Genomic DNA, 21,974 nt, shown 5'->3' on the forward strand with positions numbered 1-21,974 from the left:
TAATTCTGCTTGAACACTTGAACTGGATGCATAAAAGAACAAGACAAACCCAGCCTTTCTCCCAGCCCTTCCTCTTCTCCATCCAGCTGAGAAATACCACGCCCTGCTGAAACCCTCACCAGCCAGCTGGGATTATCTGCTGCTGAGATACGCGATACTTCTCACTCGTACCATGCAGGTAAAAAAGGGCCTGGTTCCCTGTTGCCTTATTCTGACGACATTCACTTACACTAAGAAAGAAGGGATTTAAAACATGAATTTGATAGAATGGTTGCCTTTCACCTGTGTGTCTGATCCCTCACGGAGAAAAACATGGGTATCGGTCAGTAAAGTTTACCGGATAATACAGCTATTTTATTCCAAGATCTGATTTATACCCTTATCTACAGTCAAGCAGTTTATCTTGCGCTGAACTAGAGGAACCACTTTTTTTTTTTCTTTCTTTTTTTCTTTCCAAAAGAGTAGGAAAATCCCAACAAAACCCAAGAGGAGCATCTCAGAGTCCTGAATTTGTATGAGAACTTTTTTGTCTCCTATTTTTCTCTGTCTGCACTTTTTCAGGGTGAATCCAAAGTCTAACCTGCATATAATATTCTGAGAAATCATGTTTAGAAATGTCTACAATGAACACATGTGTGTTTGGCCAACCCAGGCTGTCTGTTAGACACTTGTTGGAAACACTGCATCCTGGCTCTCCTTGTGCCGGTCAGTGTTTTACCAACACACCGAGAACTTCCCGGCTTCTCTCCTTCCCGAGCACCTCCCCGTGGTGCTTCACCCCGTGGTTAACTACAACATGAGAGTGGCTAGACTTACACAAGTGGCAGAGTTAGTGCAAAGCAGCAAAGTTTCTCAGGTTAAGAAAGGAATGCAGCACAACAACGTCAACAGCCTTTTAAAATACTGTATACACACACACATATAGCTTTTATATACATCACTGTCTATGAGGATACACATTTGTGATTACAGACAGCAATATAGACAAAGCTACTATGGTTAAACCCTTTGTGAGAGTTATTAAGCTGTTGACAATATGAGAATCAGATGAATTTACCACTGGTTCGGTAATTGTCTTTCATATATGAGCAACCCCCTACATACAACTTTTATGATTCATCATATTTATTTTTTGTTTCCTCAAGCAACATCTTTTATTAGTTGCACACTCACTACAGAAATTTAATTTCTGCAAGAGAACAACAAAGCAGTTGATTATTATTATTGAGAATCTGGTACAACACAGAGTGAAATAAAATCTATAAGGCATTAAAATGACAGATTAGGCAAGAGCTGTATTCATTTACAAGTGTTAGAACATCATGTTAATGCCTCACAAGCACAACATAAAATGAAAATCAACTCTTTCATGCTGCTTTACTAATACTGCAAAGCTCCACGGAGCACAAATAGTAGTCCCTGTTAAAGAGGCACTGTCCTTTTGTAGTTTTTACATGCAGCAGGTTTATCATTAACACTTGACAAAAAACTCTTTTCAGGTGCTCACTATCCATAAACTTTACATTTTTACTACTTATCAATTTGAAGATGATTATTATTGATCTGTGCTAAACTGAGTATATTAAGGGTATGGCTATCTCTTAATGAAATTCTAGATTTGGTGCACAAAACCTCTTTGGTTAGAAATATTCATTTGGAAGGCACTATGTTAAAAACTTTGTTTTTCGCAATCACTGCAAGGATATCATATCCAGATTTACATTCATATTAAATTTTACTGCAGCTTTATTTACTATCAAAATCTCTGAACACGAAGTGACAGGACATGCAAATAGGAAGACTTGAAATATTCACTTCACTCACACCAATCCAATCACTAGTGTACCTATTTGATGGCATTTGTATTCTTTTGATCATACTCCATGTTATTAATGTCATGATTTTCTTGGACATATCACCATTCTTCCCCTATTCTTTTTTCTTAAACTCATACCTCATCATAGCTGAAAAATATGAAAATGATACACTGCTTAAGAATATGATGTTATTTGTTCAAATTGCTATATGTCTTGAAAAAAAGGAAATCAGTAGATTTTGTTTAGTAACAGCTACATATACAGGTTGTTATAATTTTTTCCTCGATGTGTTCTTAGTGATTAAACAGCTGTAAACATTTTTGAGGGACGTTTATACTCAAAAGGATACCTGTCACTCATACAGCCAATGGGGCTGTATCAGTACAAAATTCAGTATATTATGGACAAACGCTTAAAGGACTGGATAATTGTTTTCAGATTTGCCAGCCTAGGTACAGCCCTAACTTCCAAATGAAGGTATCTTTTGACAGGTGAAATGGAGCACAGGACAGACCTCAGTCCTGGCAGCAGGACAGCAGATGAACGACTTCCTACCTCTAGTTCCATCACCTACTTTGGGTTCCAGCCGCAAAGGCACCGTAGCATAGAGAACAGTAGCATGTAAAACAACCTACGAGTAAAAATTAAAATTATACATCTAAACCCAATAAATCATAGATAGGTTAGATGCTTGAGCACAGCTATCCTCATTCTGAAAAATGCTATAAGAAATTACCATCAGACACACAATCTACTTCATTACGGGTCAGTACTTTCTGTGTACATCCCTTGGATGTGTAGATTGCAGATTTGCTGATCTGACAAACCCACTACTGTCTCAGAAAGGCAGCAGCAGTCTGATACGCTGTGATGCTGGATAGGGCTTTACAGTACCCAAGTAACGCAGTGGTGATCTTTACCCCGCCCATTATACACTATCATTTGAAGAAATTACAAATAAAGAAATATGTAAGAACAGGAAATAACACAATTTAGGTTCCTAATTTAGCAATAACAACAAAAAACAGTTTTGTTTACCATAAATCCCAGGACAATGAATCTCTCTAGTTTCAGTTCCAGTTTTAGCAAGTGTTCGACAGCTGGCCGAGAGCTGTGCACAAACACTGACCTTGTATGCTAACCTGCTTGTGTACCACAAAAATAATGTCACCAAGCTGTCTGCTCCAGTAACCCCCCCAAAATTGTGCCCTCTGGAAAAAAAAAAAAAAAAAAAAAAAGCTCTTTTTCTGCCTAGGTTGTATAAAACTCCTTATTGACTCCCCTGAAACACCACCACTGGATTAAACAAGGAGAGGGAGAGGGAGAGGGAGAGGAGAGGGAGGGAGAGGGAGAGGGAGAGGGAGAGGGAGAGGGAGAGGGAGAGGGAGAGGGAGAGGGAGAGGGAGAGGGAGAGGGAGAGGGAGAGGGAGAGGGAGAGAGGGGAGGGAGAGGGAGGGAGAGGGAGAGGGAGAGAAGGTGGTGAGAGTTGTACCAGATCTAGGTGTGTAGGCATCTCCACCTTTACAACTTCTTGAACAGAATACAATAACGCACTGTTCTGGGTCATGCTTTACCCACGCAATACGTTATTTAACTTTCTCTCTGCCTACCATCTGAGCTCATAAACTATCATTAGCAGCACAGTGTATTTTTTGTTTCCATCAGTATGAATCCTAAGTAAGGGAGAAGAATTCAACTCACCTAACAGCAACAGCCATCCCTGACACTCTATAAATCCCAGTCAAACTTTAATTCAATTAACCAATTTTTTGGTTGTCATAAAAAAATGTCATAAAGAACTTAAGAAATTAGCCTTGATATGCAAGTTCACCCCCTCCCCCCCCACTGGTGATGTTCTCAAAAATAAAGTGATGAAAGTCTGTATAAGAAATTAAAAGTACAGATTAAAACAAACAAACAAACAACACAGTGAGCATAAAATAAATTACATACGTTTTAGATGCAGAATATCATTCCACATTTTTCATTTTAAGTGTAATTACAAAGGGGTTGGGAGAACGAAGGAAAGGCTAAAATTTGAAATGGAGTATGAAACTATGGTTATTTCTCCCTGCCTTGCCCTTTCGTGGTCAGCGTTACAGTGTTAGAGTACAGTGTGACAAGTTTGTTTTTTATTTTTTTTTAAACATTTCAAATTGTGCATTACATCCAAACAAAATCTGACCATGCAAAGCCAACTGCAATAGCATCCCAGTTCTGTGGATCCTGCTGTTACCAGGAGTCAGCAGCAATTCATCTGGGAACCAAGGAAGGCAAGAAATGCAGAAATACTGATCCAGCCCAGAATGCATATCTATAAGGAGGAAATGAATTGATCCATGAGGCAAGTGCAGTATTTCGGATGAGATGGACAAGTAAACTGCTGGGAATGAAAAGGAGTAAGAAAATAGAGCAGTGCTGCAAAGGAAGATTTTTTCTTCAAGGAAAAGGGAAACCTTGGAAAAGACCATAATTCATCAAGATCTCTCACATACAGTCATTTGTTCACAGACTTTTTTTTTTAAAAGCAAAGAAATTGAAATTTAAGGAAAAGTTGGTGTGCGTATATCCCTTATGAAGATAGTATCTGTACGAGCACCTTTGAACAATCAAGACTCCTTTGAACTGCAAATTACTTCATATATTGATATATTAATCAAGGTATCAGTAAAATAAATACTTTCCATTGCCTTATTTGTTTCATAAAAGCAATTCTGAAAATAGTTGTTTAATTCTAACCAAATTTTCCTTACATTTCTTAAAAATGAGGCCCTCTGAGAGTGGTATCACTGAACTCTCCTTCCTTTAACTCAAAGAACACAGGCATCAGTAGCTTCTCTTCATCTGCTTATCCCACATCGTAGCTTTTGCTACCAGTGTGCTGCAGGGCTATGTACCAGGAACAGGGCATCTACATGGAACTCTTTAACCCCTTGCTAACTCCAGCATTTTTGTCCCAGTTGCTGACTGCCAGTCTCCCATGTAAAAGAGAAGAGAAAGCTGCAAAGGCTAGATTCAAGTCTAAGGTGTGGAAGTGACAGCAGCGTGACAGACTGAGGCTTCTCTTTTGCTTCCTAAGAGAAGTTAGTTATGCATACCAAATGTTATTTTACAAGACACTTACCTTTGGTAATATGTTTGTCACACAGCTGTAAATTAAAAGTATCCACAACTAATGAGAACGATTGACTCCCTTTGTCATCCCAGAACATGAAAGCCAAGAAAGTGACATCAAGATTATTACTTGCAGTGATCACAGATACAAAGATGTATTTCCCCAGTTTGTAATATGCTGGAAACCGAGGGTGCCCTAAGTTCCCTAGTAACTGGCGCAAGTTTTACAACAGAAAAAAGGATGATTGAGTGGGTAGCTGAATCCTCTCATGACCAGTTAGACTGCTTTGGGACTAGAACCTTAGGAAGCCTATCGTGTTTGAGAAGAACTCAACAAGAAAAGAGAAAGAGGGAGTTTTCCAACAGTAAGCAGAGAGAATGAGATTTCAGGAGTCCAATACCACAACAGGGTCAAGAGCTAACTTTACACAAAAATCCCAAACTTTGATAAAGGAGGCTGTGAGGAAAGAAGCAGCCAATGCGGTTTGAAAATTTGACCCATAGATTTATTTTATGAAATTTTATGTGTCTCAGACACAAACACCTAACCAAGATAAAAGCATGGGTGAGGACAAGCTCATCGTGAAAGACTTAGAGAGTCTCAACTTGGAGAGGTGTTTAATAAGAAAAAAAGGGGCAACTTATTCACTACAGCATGAAAAGGGTTATTTACTAATGCTTCTGCTTCTTCCTGTTGAGAAGTTCTCAAAGCACTCTGATGCTCTTTTTTGTCAGTGTATTTCTGCTTTCTGATCCAACAAAGATAACCTTGTCACCCATCTTGTTTGACAACCCTGCATGGGACAGTTGCCGTATTATTATCAACATCCCTTTCCCTAGGCTTGGAAATCCCTCACTTTCCTAGCCCCGACAAGAAATGGGTGCCTGGATGAAAGCCACTCAGTTAAAGATCAATCTATTACAAGGAGATCAAGCCCATTGTCAAAGGAAATTTCTAAGACTGTGCCAGCACCAATAACTGCTCCGTTACTTACAGCCAGAGATCTGTCTATTGTCATAACTCTCCGTAGCCTCCAAGACTCAGTAGACGCATCCACACTGACAAGAGCCCTAGCGAGTGAAATGGGCAATGGCAAACTACTGCCATCTCCTACTTCGTCAAAAGGCCCTCTTCCTTTCAATTCTGATGCATCTTCTCAGCCACATTTTTCTTACTTGCAAGTGTATCTATCGTTCTCAAATTGTAATTAAATGAGATACCTGGTAGGAACTTCATCTTGACTGAGAAAGGTTGCCTTTTAAATGAGCAAAACCCATCTGTAAAAATATAATTGACCACATTTCTTACATAGCCTTTGATAAATGGATGAACAAAGCTCCAGTAGGATTATGGTCCAGAAAACTCAGGGACTGCCTCTGTCTGATGCATAGCTTGCAGCACCCCAAGACCGAACCTCCAATGCCAGAACAAGACCTGGCTCAGTTACACAGTGTGAGCACGTCCCCCTTACACGCAGCCTCTCAGAGTTCCCAGCAACCAACAAGAGTGAATGTCACAGGCTTCGCTGGCTGTCTACAGCAAAAAATCAGTTTGCTCCTCACTCAGCAGCTGAAATACCTACTTCCAAAGGATCTTCAGACTCATTTAAAGACAGCAGTATTTTAACCATCATTTCTTCCCACAAGAAATGGGACCGCTTTTAAGATGAGACTCTCTTAATTATCTGAAACCTGTGCTGCGAGCAGTCTCCATAGGCCACTCTTGTGTTTGGTGATGACAGCTAGGAACAGCCGAGGAGACTCACCAGTTCAACCAGGAGAAAGGAACATCAATTCTGTCAACTATTTCTCTGATTACTTTATTCACAAAAAATCCAGGTTCTCTTGCAGCAGCACAAGCAGCGTAGCACCACCCCGACCTTTTAATTCTCTTTTCTAGAGTGCCCAATGCTCCAGCCTAGCTGTGTAATAAAAGGGAAGTTTATAGAAATACGAAAAATGGTTAGGGGAGGGTCTGTAAAAGGAATTACATTATTGTTCCTGCTAAATGCTGGATTTCCTTTGGTGGCAAAACAGATCTATTTGGAACTTTGGCTGATGCTAATAACTTCATAGATCAACGTATGGTTTAATTGATGGAACAGATGGAAGACACAGACTCTGCAACATTAAAGAGTTATACTTAATGCATTGGAATAACTGTGACTTGGGTTTAAAATGTTCTTCTAATTGTCTGAATGCTTTAACAGTTGCATGAATGCGATCAGATATTTCCACTCATACTGGTTTACAAGTTTATAATATGATTTTGTAAAATTGATGACTTCTGATTCCATGCAGGAAAAATAAAGTATGAATTAACGAAAAGGAAGGAAAATTTTAGAGAGCTCTGTTTTGTAGGAGAGCTTTGCATAACAAAGGCCAGGATGAAACTGCTATCAATACAACAAAACACTGAAGTATACGCTTAAGTCTTCCCTACTCACTACAGAATTTAAGCACACATTTAGACCTTTGATGAAAATGGCTTGCCTGGAGTCTCAATGCTCATGAGGAACACATTAAGCAAAAGAGCCAACACTTCCAAAATTAAGCATAAATATAGTCATATCTTTAAAATTACAGCATTCTAACACTGGACTCTTGTATGCACTAAATGCTAATTACACACAATTATTTATATACAAGAGGATGGAGAATCTGTTGATAAACCAAGATTTCTCTTCAAGGCTGCTTGACACTCGGGTTACCTTAAAAAATCATCCTTTCTGGTAACATACAATAAATGCTAATTTGATAATAATATCTCTCTTTCATTCTTATCAATATAGATAGACAAAATTTGACCAGGCTTAAAGAAGAAAAATCAATAATTTATATGAAGTGGCTGGGGTGGAAATAGAGGTGGGGAGGGTTGCATGTTGAAAATGAATATGAACCTACCCTGATTTGTTAGCATGCTACCTTCAAATTTAAGAAAAGACAACACACTTATCAGAATTTCTTTCCTATTACGTGTTACTGTAAATTATAACATTGGCTCTGAAAAATAAAATTAAGACTGGAAAATCAGTTCAGATTGGGTTGTGTCTTCTAGCCAAAGCTTAAAAAAGTTAAAGCTGCCCAGTGCCTAGAAAAACCTTCAGAGAAATTCAGATGACTCAAAATACACCTCACGCATCCTGGACAGCTCCTCTTGCGCTCCCAGTACCATTGTGTTAGCCTGATCCACTGGCCAGTCTTAAAGATCAGCCAAGACTTGGCTTCTGCGTGCGCTATTAATTACTTTCTTATGGGGAAATACAAAAACATGTTCATCTCCTTAACCCAGGCTTTGGCTCCAGATCTCACACAATCCAGCAAGAAAGTTTCCACAGCCTCCGCTATTAGATAACTGTATTAGATCAGCTGCAGTCTACCTTTGTCTGTTTAAACATCTATCTTTTACACAGCACAAATAGGTCAACATAAAATGCTCTAAAAGGGCAGACTTAAACCTCTCTAACCCTCTCTGGCCATATTTTAGAGACACTGTATATCTGAGAAGCACCTAACTCCTGATTACAAGTAGAGTTAGATACCCACACATTTTTAAATCCTACTGGGCATCTTTAGCATCCATAGGAGCACAAATTCCTCAAAAATGTGTCCAGTGCCCTTCAAGGTACCTAGTGGACACTCAGAATATGTAATTCCTCATCAGTGCTAATTAGCAGAGCACGATTACAGGTGTAAGCACTTTCCAATCACTCATTATTGAAAGTGTGAAGAAGCGCTGTGCTCCCAGCCAGTAACCAGACAAGGAGCCAGAAAGGCATCAACCAAACACTTCAAGAGCCTTTCAGCTCGTACCTCCACCACCTTGCTGTACCTCATCCTGCTCAGTCAGGCTTTTGTTGCGTTTTCAATAAACAAACGCCCATCCAAACTCTGCCCTAGCAGTAGTGGTCACTCAAAAAACAAGCAGCCCCCCCAGCATTAACATTCATCTGTCCTTGATTATGCAGGTAAAGCCGGTCTGAGGGTTTTCAATAGAGAATAGAGCAGAAATCGTCTCACTGCATGGCTTCAAACAGAACATGCACTCTGGGAGCAGACTGGTGTAAATTGTGGTGTTTCCATCATATATGAAATTCAATGGGCTTTTCATTTTCAGCATAAACCTAAACTAGTTAAAGTCAGTGTGTGGAAGTGCCTCTGCTATGAAACAGCAGTTTGCATTAAAATTACATTACATTGTTTTGACATGTCTGAAGCAAAGGTTAAAATCATCTTTTTGCTGGACATTGTTTCTGTAATACTGCCCCACCGCAAAGCTTCGATATGAGCAAGGCCAGAATGATGTGGAATATTCCTGATACAAATTTTATTTTTATGTGAAACTATTCAAATGCTGCTGTACAACATGAACTACCTGAACCAAATCAAATCCTCAGGTCAATTCCTTCTTCCGAGTGCTCCTTAGATAACAAAGTCTTGTTCTGCGAATCTGTTCAATATATTAAAGTTGATTCACTCGGACAGTGTGTAAGATATAATACATTAATCTGGGCCATTTCAATTTCTGAGGCTGGGACTATAAAACTGGTGTGCTGCATATCTAATTTTTTTTGAATACCTGATTTATGCATCCCTCTGATGCATAGTGTCGATGGTATGGTGGATGCGGCTGCTGCATTAACAACGGGCTGCATCAGCACTCAAATCTTATCTTGTTAAATCAGACAAATGTAGCTCAATGAAAAGGAAGGAATAAATGCCTAGGATGGTTGAAAGGAGTGAATTTTAATCCTGTTTGTTAGGGGACTTTCATGGTGGGGGCTGAATAACTGAGGCAGGAATGTCCACCAAGAGCTTATGGGACTATGAATTATTATATGCTTATACATGCCTCTACACATGCAGTATATACAAAGACACAGTTTTTCATTTTATTTATACACAGACAGGTAACCATCCACACACCAACACTCATCCATATACAAACACACACATTTTTAAAATTGGAGAAATAAATGGCCTTAAGGAAGAGCAGGTCTGCGTATGCAAAGTGTATATTTCCATCTCCAATTCAAGAACAACCATAATTGCTTCTTTGTATATAATTCATCATTTTATCCAGTGAAACAAAAGTTATCACATGGACTGAGAATCCAGAAATAGATTAGATTTTTCAGAGTAATTATATATGTTTATATGATTTTGCGGATAGATGGAGTACTGCTGTCGTTCTATACACAGTCAATATTAATTCTCAAGGAAAGAAAATGTTCCTGTGTTTGCACAATCAACGAGACCTTTAGAAATAAGCTTTCTGCCAGACAAGGAAAAGTTTCAATGGCACACTTTGCAGACTCAGCCCGGGTATTTACAATAGAAGGAATGTATTGTCAGAATTAATTCTTAGGGAAGACCCTGAATCACTGATCTTTAATTTGAATTCCCTTCGCTAATGAATTCTTGCATTTTATCTACAAATCATGCGGCAGTGAAAAACCTTTGTTTATTTATCAATAAAAATGTATTTGGGAAATGGGAAGGACCACAAAGCTCTGACTACTGCAGCACCAGCAGCATAAAGCAGGCACGGTAAACATGCGAAGCCGAGTTATACCTGGAATTATGTAACTGGCTCAAAGGTGAACGCAGTCAGACATGAGAATTACATTATTTAAGCATGCATCAGTTTAGCCCTTGGTACTTGCTTTTCTCCCCACAACGACTAATTATAACAGAGGAAGGTGCAGTAAATAGATCTCATCTTCACCACCTCTCCTGCTGCATCCTAAACTACAAGGTTGTAGCTCTCTGTAATGTCACCATGGCTTGTTGAGACACCTGTGGTGATGGCAAAACCAGCATTAATATATGGAGTGATGTAGTACCTATGGAGTGATGTATTAAGCAGGGAGGAGGACTGAAAAGAGTCTTGTCATGCACAAATACCACACGTAACACCACTCCTGCCTGAAAGACCAAGGACCAAACCCACGAAAAGAAGGGAACTATTTGAGTATTGTGCTTTCGTTTCCTTTTGAATGAACATGAAAGCTCGCCTTTAAATTCACAAAATATAAAGATTTTAGAGTTCCTCTACTCAGTTAACATAACCCAGTCTTAAAAAAGAAAAAAAAAAAAAAGAGGAAAAAAAGTAAAGAGAAGCAGTGACAGAGGTGCAGACATGACAGTGACAACTCATTATAGACCTTTTTGATCCAATTATCCAGCAGAGGTGGGGATACGCAGCCCAAATATGTGCAGGCTGCCAGAAGAGAATACAAATAAAGTCCATGTTCTCACTTTTCTTAAAAGTTACGGTGGCCTTCCTATATACCATGCATATTAACAAGCGTGGAGATCAATTCAGAACTGTATTCCTGTTTAGAGAACAAAGGAAAAAAGTTTGTGCTACCGGTTCCAAATTTAACTACAAAAATAAGAATTCACGAGTCCGAGTGCTTTGGAGAACCGTGCTGGGAACAGGGAGGTTCCAGTTCTTCACGAGCCTGGTGAATGCTCTATAATTTGGAAAGCCAGAACAGGCCTTCCAGGGGAAGAAAGGGATAGCTCTTTGTGTGCGTTTGTGCTAATGATATGATGCTGCAGCACTGCGCTGGGGACGGCTGCGGCCCGCGGATGACATGCCTGAAGCATCAGTGGTGTCTACCATCCCCAATGGCTCCTGCTCTCAGCTGAGAGCCCCATTCAGGAGGAGCGCTGGGGAGACAAACAAAATGGCCAAACCTTGGGGAAAATACAGATAAAATGAGCAAATCAAGATAATTGTGCTAATTATCATAATGAAGGAAAGATTTTGTGTTTGCATGAAGGCTCCCCCTCCCCCGCTACATGCGCGATGCTGTGGATGCATTCAGGGCAAATGAGTTCCAGGCCTGGCTAGATGCTTGAATTTCTGTCAAAGTGGCTCCATTACATATGTGTCCCCCAGGGTCAGACTGCATTAGCCGACTCCTTTATTCCATACATGATGAACTAAGGAGTCAGCACAGCGTACTCCAAAAATGCCTTTGTAACAGCTATTCGCAGTGTCCATAAGAAGAACTTCAGCTCAGTTTAAAGTGTTTTCCCCCCTCCCCTGTTTTATTTTTTTATATGGTAGAAAAATAAAAAACACGAAATGTCTTTAAGGTCACGGAACAGTGACCTCATTGGCTGGGCTAATTTGATTGTGCCAGAACAATAGCACTGTACTCCTCTGCCAGCGAAGTGCATGCTAATTATGCGATTTGCCCTTGATAAGACCTTGGTGGGTCATTCAGCAGTTGTGATCTGTCACTGACTTCTAATCATGTATTATCGTCTGGGTGAGTCAGAATGGTACCCTAAGCTTTCTGTCTTTACAGCAATGTGGCACTCTAATTACCTTATGCCAAGTGGATATGCAGAGACTGAATTAAGTGATCACTGTGATTGCCTTCAAAATCTTCTCTTTATCCTTTGTGTTGCTTCTCTGCAATTTACATTTTAAGATGCCGAGAAGCTTTTGGTGAGACTGAAAATGCCACTCTAAAAAATAATGATTTTTTAATTTAAAAAGCATAACACTAAATTTAAGTCATACCAATTCCTAACAGTATTTAAATGCTGCTAAACAATATACCTCAATAAGAATCTCTCAGTAAACTTGCTAGAAATAAGACATCCTTTACCTTTTAATCTGCAACCAAAAGAGAAACAAAAGGAAAGAAGCCTAATCTCTTTCTAAAGTTTTAACAATTTAGAACTGGTATTTAATAAGCCAAATTAATTATAAAGTGGTTTTCCACATTTATTATGCCTGTAAAATGTACATGTCAATATAACAAATACAGTAGATTAAATATAAAGCTTGAAAAGCTTCACCGCTGTATTCATCATGTTCATTAAGGACAGTAAAAATGGGTTGACCCTTTAAGTCTTACAAATTTGGGAGCAAATTGCCACAAAATGAGTTAACCAATATGTGAGAAATTTAAGGGATCTGTGTTAGGTTAGCTATGAAAATGCTCTGTATTTCACCCAGTACTTTAAAAATCTGTTAGAGCTGCTCTATACTTCCCTATTGTTGCATAGCAACTCTCAAAAACTACAAAGCAATCTGTTATGGTAAACCAGTCGTATTAACATCTGTATTTGCCCAAAGAATGATCTAATGTCTTTTGCAAAGAAAATGTGGTGATATGTCTCTAGGTTAAATAAACAAAGTAATGATTTATAAAATTTGATAAGATACATTTGTCTGAATCATCCTTGAAAATATGAACTCTGAAGTGCTACTTGAAAGTTGTCATAAAACAGACAAAAAATCCTCAATGCTAAATTTATTGCACCACTAACAGAAAATAAGGATTTTCAAAGCTTTTCTGTATCGTATGTCAATATTGCAGTATATATATATATTTTTATAGAAACAAACTGAAAAAAAAATAGTCAATAAAAACCATAAAGGACAATTGAGAAAAAAATTGCAAGCCTTATTTTCCTTGAATCACATGATGCACAAGAAGCATTATTTGCTGAAACCCTGGTTTGTTGGGGGGTGTGTGGTGTAGACAGTGAGAGAGAGAGAGAGAGAGAGAGAGAGAGCGAGGCAGAGCGCCTAGAAATAAGATGCATTCCCTGGGTGGCAAAACAAAAGAGCCCAAGAAAAAAAAAAAAAAAGCTGTTGAAAGTTGACACAGTCAAGAATAATGGCTAAATCTATCAAGTTTGATCAGGTCTGCTATAATGAAGTGGAGCTTCATATTCCAAGCAGGGACAATGAAGACAGAAGTCAGGCTCTAGAAATGTGCTGCTCACTTTGTGCTTGGAATATGCAGCAGCCAGCGGGGAGCCACAAGATAATTACACAGTATTTGTGTGGTTCCAGGGAGCTTCCTGCGCAGGTTGAATGCCCGCGCTATATTAAAAGGCAGCACAGTGAAATGTTTTTAATGAATATTTTTGTCTGAGAAAGAAAAGGCATTTGAATGATTTTTGTGTATGCAGGGGACCAGAGGTGGAACATCACTGTCAAAATACAGGTACCTTTATTTATATTTACTCCATTATTTACAGTTTCAAGAGCCTGATGTCCTTTCAATAATACAAATCACAACACTAGGTTAACATTAGTTAGGGCTAATTGCACATACAGTCCCTTAACTAATGTTTGCTGTTAGCACGGTTTGGTGAAATCCTACATCAAACCGGCTTGAAACTACTTTTATTTTTATTTCCAATAGCAGCTGAAATGTTTAGACACATTTAGTCAGAAAACTCAAAGGAGTAACACAGATGTTGATACTTACTATTCAGTAGCCCTTGGCAGTGATAGATCTAAAACACAAGAATACATTATTTCAGCACTCTGTAATTCTCACCTAACAGATGTGAATAATCCACTGAATTAAAAACCCAGACATGATACTCAGAAATGCTCCTTTTGCAGTGCAGGCCATTGTATTGACCAAAATCTAGACTTTGGTAAAAAGTTAATTTGAAAAGCTTTTCGCTGGTCCAGATTTCAATGCTATCTACCCCTAAGCAAGCCCCTGTTTTTCTGTTTATGGCCAAATTGCTCCTGGTATGTGTGGACTGAGCTAGTTTGCTGTTAGGTGCTGCTGAGCACCTTCCTGCAAGGTTACAGAAGGACCTTCACTACTGCCCTCCACAAGAAAGACCGGCACACCCACTTGCTTCCTGCTCTAGATCAGCGAGCACAATTCACAAGGATATGAGGGGATCCTGACTTTCATTTTTGAACCAATAGCATGGTCAGTTGTACAATTAAGCCACAGTTTAATAGGGAAGAGCCGTGCGGCTGAGTGGGGGGGGGGCAGCAACCACCCAGCTGCCCCCCAGACCTACACGCAATGTTCCCTCCAGCCCAGGACCCTGCCCACACCTAGTCCGCCGGATGGCCAAATGTCAAGAGAGGCTTTTGTCACTCTCCGGGGATTTTCTTCGGCATGCATTTTAATAACTATATTATTTACAAGAAGAACTATTTCTAGACAACTTGGAAACGAGGAATGTGATTCAGAGGAGTCACTTCTTTGGTGATGACACTTCAGGAAACCCACTGCAGCAAAAGATACAAGTTCCCCATCACCATCCTGGGGAGAGAGCTTCCACCCTCCTGCTTTTTAACTCTGTGCTTCCAAAGGCCAAGTGAGGAGTTCTGATAACAAACCTGGGAATACAGCAACAACACAGAAATACGCTCATTCAGAATAAGGATATTGAAGAAAAAACACCTCTGGGTATCAATGTAATGCAGTGAATCTTTTTTTTTTTTTTTTAACGGGCATTAGAAAATTGGGTACTTTTAATATTGCCAATAATTTTTAATTTTAAAGCTACAAATAAATGTTGAAGTTTCCCACATTACCTAATAGAATAGTTAAGGCAGCACATAATCCCCACTGTAACTCCAGGTATTTCCTATTTCACTAAGGGACTCAAACGCAATTGCACTTAAATTTCAAGTTGTGGAAATTCTTGCTCAGAAAACAACTCAACAGGTTTACTTCTTGAAGAGTTTTACATATTTTTTTAATTTTTTTTTTTATGAGAAATCAAAATGAAGCTCCCTGTAATCACTGAGCACTTTGACAATGTTATTCAGTCCCTGTTACTGACAGGGATAGACCCTGTACCTTGAAACAGGAGGTATTTCCTAACCAGGAACAAAACCTGATGCAAAAGGGAATGAAAAGGCTTCACACACGTAACCCCTCCTCCCTTTTTGTTTTTGCATTCCTGTTTTCACTACAGAGAGCAGTACATTTTCTGAAATGATCAAAGCACTAAGGTAGAAATACCTCTTCAGGAATTATCAGTGTTGTATTTTTTGCCAGGGAACCAAATATGACTTTTACTCCTCTATTTGTCTACAGCAGCTCTAATATGAAAGGAAATCTTTCAATTACCGGATGAAGAGGTAAACAGCTGTCACATCTGGAGCCCAAGCAAACATCATAACCTACATCCCATCCCCGTGAGCAAAAGCCACACAAGAACTTCCTCTATGGCAAAGCAGGCAATGGGAGCTAAGCAATTGTTTTCATTTTATTTTTGACAAGTTCTTAAAATTTTTGCAGCTCCAAATGCTCAAGCCCATCTTTTAAGCAGAGAGGAAGATAATAATTACTGCTCTGGACCTCTGGCTGTTTGAGGTTGCCTTTTGCGATTAGAGCAAATAGTTGTAAACTAATCAGCCACGGCGACTCGTGTTTGCTCAGTTTCAAGTAGTTCACTCTACCAAATACATTTGTAAGTAACCAACACACCTAGGTACAGCTTATTGAGCAAAAAGTGAGCTTTCACACACCTGCCACAGTACTCAGAGCCTGCATTACAGCATTCATTTTTGTTTTGTTGCTGTTATAAGCAAGCTGAAAGAAGAATACACTCGCTGGGGCAGGTTCTCCTTGTAGTTATACGTGCACGTTCCACTCAATGTAAGCCAGGGCACGGCAACAGGTTCACAGGAGTCCTTTTGTCACTTGGACTCCCGAAGAGCACTGAAATCCACTTCGGTTTACACAAGTTTAAGTGAAAGCAAAATTGTGCCTTTAAATGAGGAAAAAATAAATAAATCTTAACACTATCAGCTTTCTACACCATCTTTCCTTACAGCAGCCATATAAACTGGTAGATGTAGGCTGAGTTTCTTTTGGCATTTGTATATTAAGCAGTTATTTTGTCAATATTTACAGGTACGTATCCCTAAGTACAAGGAGATCCAGAAATACCAACTATAGCTGTTAGTCCCATTGCATGAGATGAGCTTTGCATCAAAGGAAAAAAAAGGCTCCTCTCCATCTCACATGCTTTATTTTATTCAACCAGCTCTTTTTCACATTGTTATATCCAGTGAATATAGCACGGTTGGATTCAGAAGAGAACCTTAAGCGTTATCATAATGCTTAGAAGCAATGGCTTCACACTGTATAATCTATCAAAGGTGTCAGATTTACAAAATGCAGATTTTCTGTCACATTTGGGCACTATAAGCACTGTATCTTTTCACTAAGGTGCTGACTGCTGTTTTAATGAGGCCCTTTGGTGGCTGTAAAAAACTGAAAGGAGAGGATTATAGGGGTTACCCTAGGTATTGTCTATTTGTCTTACAAATTTCACACTAACTACCAATTACATCGCCATAAACCTTTTGGCTACTTCAAGCTATATGCCATATAATACATAAAAAATACGCTATGTTAACCTCTTCCATATTATACGAGTAACTACAGCCACTGATGCAAGTAACATATCTAATGAAGCCAATAATGAGCCTCTTTAAAAGTAGTCTTGTTATAGGAATAATATTAGAGCAGTTCAGTTAAAGGCTAAGGTCCATTATGGCATGCTTCCTATGTTCTGTGGTCCCAGGTCTGAAAAGATGCTGACACACTAATTCAGGCTCAAGAAGGGCATTAATCTCACAACCTTCTGCTTGTCATGCTTAATGGGACATCCTGCCTAGGTGAAATGAACCTGATGTATTCAGGTAAACATAATTTAATAAGGAGGAAAAAAATAAAGAAATAGCTGGGGTCTGACATAATGGCAAGGAGAATATTTACAATTTAGTCACAGTGGAGAGGATTGTTAATATTGGACCAAGAAGTAAGGAATGTAGGAAGGGAAAAAAAAGGCAAATAATGCACAATTTGCTTTAAAGACCCACCGCTGAAATATGAGTGCATTTAAAGGAATACGTTAATTCGGAGGAGGAAGAGATGCACTAATGTGGGGCTTAGAGCACTTGAGTGTAAAATAGAGATCTGAAGTCACAGAGTATGATATTTAAAAGGCAAGCATGAATGTCAGTGAGTAGCTGTATATCCTCTTTTGTCTGTCATCAATCATAAGTCTAATAAGCCACCTAAAATTATGTCAGAGACACAGAACAGCACCAGCCGCAGTGGTTACAGAAGCACGTGCCCTACCTGTGCCCCAGGTGGCAAAAGTGGGACCCATCCCTGCTCCAGGACAAGGGCAACAGGCACACAGAGCACCATGGCCCTGGTGTTTTGTGACGCTGGACAGAGATGTTTATGCTTACTATGGGACTTTGCAGGAGATAAAAATCAGAGTGTGCAAAAGAAATTGCCAGCTATGTTTTACAGAATCAATTTGTAAATGAAAATAAAACGTAAGTCAGGTACCTAAAAAAAACCAAAATGTTAGGCTGGACCCTTTCAGCCAGCAGGAAGGGGTCTGTTTCCCCAGAGCTCAACCTGGGAGCTCAACTGCTGCCCCAAAGCCAAAAGGTTGTGCTCTGCATTTTTGTATTGTGCGAGAAAGAGGGTTGAAATCATCCAACACTCAAAGGGGATAACACTATTACAGATACTAGCTGGTGAGCAGAGAGAAGGGGGCTTTGGAAAAAGCACAACTTGCCACACCACTGTACAGCTGGGCTGCCATGCTCTTTTTTTTTTTTTTTTTTAATGAAAAAAGCAAACTGCATCTCTATTCCTTTTGTTCCCATACAGGCCAAGCACTGCTATCACAATGAGAGCCAGGAAAAACATTGTGGATTTCTTTTGCTGTTGCTAGATTTTCTTCTCATCTGTGACTGTGGTCATTGGGTAACTGGGCAGTGGGCTTGTCACATCACTAGGATAACAGTAGTAAGAGCAAACCAGGTAACCCTAGAAGTGTTGTATTTGTGTTGTAGTTGTGTGGTATTCCAGAGATGGAACCAAATCCATTCCCCCCCAAAGCAATGAATCCCTTTGCTAGGCTTCTGGTTGCATCAGACAAGTGGAACCCCAACTACACTTGTTTCACACTACTGAGAAGGAATCAAAACTTACCTTTTAACTAGCCAAAACAAACAGGTATGGAAAGAGCAATATTCAATTGGTCCCTTACAGACTTGTACGTGCAGACGTTAATCTTGTTAAGCCTTGAAACACATACTCCAAATAGGCCTTTGCTGCCTCACTGGCTCCCAATACACCTTTTGACCATAAACATCTGGGTATTTTATCTAGGCTGATTTTTGCAAGCAGTTTACTCTAAAGCCACTAATACATGCTATTTCAATGGGGCTCTACGGTGCCTATTAGGTGCTGGTCATGCTGAGCGAGGGTGTGGATTGTGGAGACATATAGCACCACAGGGAGCTATAGGAGACATTCTGCTGCTGGAAGGCAGAAAGCCTCCTGGAGCTCTCAGGTGCATAGAGGAGTGCACTTGCTATTAAATTATTTCACAGGGAGAGGCCTATTACCTATGAAAGCCGATCTTGCTCCTAACGGCTAGTGCAAAGGGACTGTAACCTTTTTTGGGGTGAGATGACGCATCCAGAGGAATCAGTCCCAGGGCTCCCAAGCAGCCAAGGACTAGACCTACAATAGGTACTCATGTGAAGTACAACCGACGTGCCATTTCCCACCCTGCAGGCACCTGCAGCTGCCAAAGGATGGCCCAAAGAGATCAGTACAAAGAGATTCAGAAGAAAAAAAAAAAAACACAAAACACACAAAAAAAAGTTGTGCTCTTGCACCTGCTCAAACCAGCAACTTGTAAGGGATCTGGAAATGGACCCCAGTGAGAAATTTGTCCTGAGGACACCTTTCAGCCATGTCCTCCTGGGAGGGCAGCTCATTCGATACCATTTTAACTTACTGGAAGGATCTCCACTGACTCATGAATTTTGAAATAAGCCCCAAATCTACTTTCTTAAGCTGCTTTCATTTTGAAAATTCAGATATTCTTTTGGGTAACATTTCTAGATAGGTTAAAACAGATGAAATATTTTGGACTGCATAAAAGAAGACTGCAGAGATACACCCACAGCAATCACACAGTTTGTGTTTTGGCACTCTTTGCTCCCACAGCTCTATGACACGTGGTGGGGTTTTCTTCATGAAAAGTCTTGTTTTTTTGTCTGTTCCCCAACCCCCTCCAGAAAGTGTACCCTCTTTCAAAACAAAAACTAGTATTTAATATTTGGATGCATGTACCTATATTCATGGCTTTTTATAGCTAAATTTGGTTGTATATAACAATTGCGGTTGTACCAATTATGTACACAGCTATCAGATGAACCCATCACATATCAAGTCAGGTATTAGATTTCCATATTTGAAACTGCAGATGAAAGGAGTAAATCTTAGAGCTTTTATTTACAAATAAGCAAATCCTAAATTCTGTTAGTTAAGGGTTGCTTCATAGAGAATGCCCAAAATGCAGAGCACAGCTAGCTAATCCAGCAAAGCCACGGAAACAGACTGCACGGCTTAGCGACATAGTTTAGTGGAGGACTTGTTAGTGTTAGGTCACAGGTTGGACTCGGTGATCTTGGATGTCTCTTCCAACCTGGATGATTCTGTGGGTTGATGAACTTTACTACATAACACAGCTATCTTCTATTATTGGCACAGAAGCCCCAGCTCTCATGAACTTTCTTAGTACTCCTAGCCAGGCCAAAGTTTTTAGGTCAGCAGTTAAAACTGGAAGTTCCATTTCAATGTCATGTCCAGTTCAACAGCACAACTCAGAAGATCACCTGTAATTCATGGCACTTGCCAGTAAGGACAAGTGAGAAAGACATCAGGAGCTTTAATAGTTTCTGGAGCAAGGCGTGCACAGAAGTGTCAACAAAGCTGGCAGAACTTTCCTGATGGTCTCCTTCTGAAGGCATATGAAGAACTCACTGCTTGCTGCCCTTTGTTAAGCAGCAGGGACATACGATGCAGTAAGTCTCCTCCAGCCCTTCATTCTCCACCTTAGCGTTTGGCCCTAGCGGCATTCACAGAGACAGGTTTCCCTTTCTTTCAGAGACAGAAAACCTAGTAAGGATTCATCTGATGCTTCTCAAAATAAATAAAATTAAAAGTAATACAAGCATGTGATCTTCTGGCTGGAAGACTAGTGGGTCTGTAACCGGGTGGAAGCTGTCAAACTTTACAAGACCCATAATTTTGTAAACCATAATGAGCTGAAGTTTAATACTAATGTTAATGAAATAGAAGAGAAAACTCATTTTAAACTTCATTTTCTGTTTCAGTGCAGAAATGTTCGTCTTCCCTATGCTGACATCAAGCTAATATGCCCTTAGGTTCCAGGACTTAGCCTTTCACAAGAGTTTTTCCAATTGTTTTAGGTCACAGAGAACTCAAAAGAGCTGCAGATTTGCAAGAAAGGAGCTCAATGTCCGGTAGCTACAAGGCTTTACCCTACCACCACCAGCTGTGGGGTGAAGCGCCACAGCCCTGCGAATTGGGAACCTCAGTGATGAGAACCTGCCCATGAGCATGTCACCACACATACAATCTAACATTGCAGTGTGAATGTGGAGAATTAGAAAGCAGGTACACAATTTAATATCTGAGCACGCAGCCTAGTAACAGCTAAATGTTAATTATATTTCTTGTTCAAAGGCATATCCATTCCCTTACACTATCTCCAACATGTACCGAATTCCCTTGTTCTAACATAAAGCCATCATTTCTGCCTAACTTCTACATTGCACAAAAAGCATGGGCTATATTTGCTGGATCACTCTTTCCACCTTTATGGAAAGTTTCCCCTTACCTTTGAAGGGTAGAAATGAGTCCACAATTGGATTTGATGCTTTTCAATGAATTCTCTCTACCACAATTTTCCAAGAAATGAGGTTTAGAAAAGATATTTTTCCCAGTCTCTCCTGAAATTCCCAAGCTGTTGCCAGGTTTCTCTCCCCAAATTATATTTTTTTCCAAATGGGAACAGTGTTCTATTCTATGTAAGATCAGCTCTGCAGAGCTGGGCATAAAGTTTCACCTTAGGCACCTGAATTAATAGTTCTGTTATGTACTCTGTTAAGTCTTTACTATAGATCAGTATAAGTGTGCCAGACAGACAATTATTTAGAGTTAATATTTTAAAAAAGGTGCCAAAGCCAACATTCCTATAAGATCTCTCTGAATTATCCAGACTGAAAAAAAAAAGATGACCCCTCCCACCCCCCGCTCCTCCTTACAGTTTTCCTTAGTACTGCTAGAAATATAAAATGGTGGAAAAAGTTGGCAGGAATAAATACTTCCATGGAGTTTCTAAAGCTGCAATTAATGTTAACGAAGCCATACCTTATATGGC

The 21,974-nt window shown here is 39.7% G+C and overlaps 2 long non-coding RNA genes across 2 annotated transcripts in view; one reads left to right on the forward strand and one right to left on the reverse strand.

Moving 5' to 3' along the window:
* LOC106036626 (uncharacterized) overlaps positions 1–21,974 on the reverse strand; it is a 505,620-nt gene that overhangs the window by 178,587 nt on the left and 305,059 nt on the right. The gene's annotated exons all lie outside the window — the stretch shown is intronic.
* On the forward strand, positions 11,610–16,592 carry LOC106036627 (uncharacterized). Its single transcript, XR_001207484.3, has 3 exons — positions 11,610–12,217; positions 13,881–13,915; positions 15,773–16,592. It is a non-coding gene; the product is annotated as an uncharacterized lncRNA (long non-coding RNA).

The sequence above is a fragment of the Anser cygnoides genome, chromosome 3, assembly GCF_040182565.1.
Source record: "Anser cygnoides isolate HZ-2024a breed goose chromosome 3, Taihu_goose_T2T_genome, whole genome shotgun sequence".
Taxonomy (NCBI): domain Eukaryota; kingdom Metazoa; phylum Chordata; class Aves; order Anseriformes; family Anatidae; genus Anser; species Anser cygnoides.